Genomic DNA, 2,500 nt, shown 5'->3' on the forward strand with positions numbered 1-2,500 from the left:
CCTCCCTCTCTCTCGCTCGGAGGGGGAGGTTTTACCGGGGAGGCTCCCGGGGACGAGGGTGGAACTTTAGCTCCGAGGTTCGGGTCGGAGGAGCCGGGGGCTGTTCTCCTGGGAGAGGGGAGGGTCCGAGAGGAAGAAGAGCTGTTCCAATTGACTGGCCAGAGTTGGCGGGAGGTGGGCATGTGGGGGTGGGGGTGGTGGGGTGGAGTTGGTGGGAGGTGGGCATGTGGGGGTGGGGGTGGTGGGGTGGAGTTGGCGGGAGGTGGGCATGTGGGGGTGGGGATGGTGGGGTGGAGTTGGCGGGAGGTGGGCATGTGGGGGTGGGGGTGGTGGGGTGGAGTTGGCGGGAGGTGGGCATGTGGGGGTGGAGGTGGTGGGTGGAGTTGGCAGGGGTCGGGCACAGATGGAAGAATTCGGGTGGGGGCAGTGGGCTGGAAACAACCTGCAACGCTACATGGTGGCAGCGGTGAGGGTGAACGATTTCGATTGGGTGGGCGCCGACGGTAAACGGGCTAGCAGGGCTCCGGGGAGAGTGCGGGGGAGAGGAGGTGGGTGTGGGGGCCGGGAGGGGGTGGGGGGGTGGGGGGCAAACGGGTTCTGATTGGATTGCTCCGGAGAGAGCCAGCATAGACGTCGACGGGCAGAGCGGACTCTTCGTGTTTGGCGAATGGGCGCAGTTCGGGCCTAAAGAAAGGCGGCCAATCCTTCGCGGTTTGGCCGGGAGCCAACACAGGCGGACTATTCGACCGTGGTGGGCTACCATGAAGGGCATTGGGGAGAGGTGGGTGGGTGGGCGGGTGGCGGTGAGGATAATGGGCCATCAGTGCCAGGAGGAGTGGCTGAAAATGAGAACGGGAAAGCGTCACGCACTTCCTCCCCCAGTCGAACAGCCCTGAGGCACCCAAAACTGGGAGGGGGGTGGGGGCCGGTCTCGGAGAGGTCAGTTGAGGGTACGGAGGCAGGAGAAGGGTGGGTTAGTCAGGAGCAGAAGCGGATAAAAGAGGAGCAGGCCACGATCGAAGATAGACCCAAGGCTGAGTGAACAGCGCGCCGCACACTGCAGTTCACCAGCTCTATCTCCGAGCGAGGCGCGTGTACCGTATCTTCCGGCCTTTCCGTCAGGCTCAGAGGAGGCCACGGCTTGAGGAGTGTAAGGGAGCTGAGACGCCCCACCTAGAGGGTACAGAAAAACATTCGGAAAAGGAGGAAGGTCATCCAAACCCACATGGCGAAACATCGGTGGCTAAACATTAATCGCACCACCTCGCAACGTCAATCCTCAGGCCGTGTCCGGAATCGTCATCAAACACTCCCAGGACCGGTACAGCACGGGCTTAGATACAGAGTAAAGCTCCCTCTACACTGTCCCCATCAAACACTCCCAGGACAGGTACAGCACGGGGTTAGATACAGAGTAAAGCTCCCTCTACACTGTCCCCATCAAACACTCCCAGGACCGGTACAGCACGGGGTTAGATACAGAGTAAAGCTCCCTCTACACTGTCCCCATCAAACACTCCCAGGACAGGTACAGCACGGGGTTAGATACAGAGTAAAGCTCCCTCTACACTGTCCCCATCAAACACTCCCAGGACAGGTACAGCACGGGGTTGGATACAGAGTAAAGCTCCCTCTACACTGTCCCCATCAAACACTCCCAGGACAGGTACAGCACGGGGTTAGATACAGAGTAAAGCTCCCTCTACACCATCCTCATCAAACACTCCCAGGACCGGTACAGCACGGGGTTAGATACAGAGTAAAGCTCCCTCTACACTGTCCCCATCAAACACTCCCAGGACAGGTACAGCACGGGGTTAGATACAGAGTAAAGCTCCCTCTACACTGTCCCCATCAAACACTCCCAGGACAGGTACAGCTCGGGGTTAGATACAGAGTAAAGCTCCCTCTAAACCGTCCCCATCAAACACTCCCAGGACAGGTACAGCACGGGGTTAGATACAGAGTAAAGCTCCCTCTACACTGTCCCCATCAAACACTCCCAGGACAGGTACAGCACGGGGTTAGATACAGAGTAAAGCTCCCTCTACACCGTCCCCATCAAACACTCCCAGGACAGGTACAGCACGGGGTTAGATACAGAGTAAAGCTCCCTCTACACCGTCCCCATCAAACACTCCCAGGACAGGTACAGCACGGGGTTAGATACAGAGTAAAGCTCCGGGAGAGGTGATTCAGGCTGTCAAGCAATCAGGCTGAACCCTGGGCTAAAAAGATAGGCCGGCCTCCAACTCCTTTCCGAATGGAAAATCCACAGAATGTGTGGGATCTTGCTATGCGTGAATCAGAACTTACCATATTTGGCAGCTGCAGAATCCACGGTAAGGCCATTGGCGAGAACCTGTGGGGCTGGGTAGACATCCTGTCCTGCACCTAGAGATCAAGAAGAGATCTTAAGCCCAACAGCGAGACTACATGGGGGATGTGGGAGGGGATTAAATAGGTGGGTAGAGTCAGTGATAGGGGGAGAGTGTACATG

The sequence above is a fragment of the Cetorhinus maximus genome, unplaced genomic scaffold, assembly GCF_964194155.1.
Source record: "Cetorhinus maximus unplaced genomic scaffold, sCetMax3.hap1.1 HAP1_SCAFFOLD_4555, whole genome shotgun sequence".
NCBI lineage: Eukaryota > Metazoa > Chordata > Chondrichthyes > Lamniformes > Cetorhinidae > Cetorhinus > Cetorhinus maximus.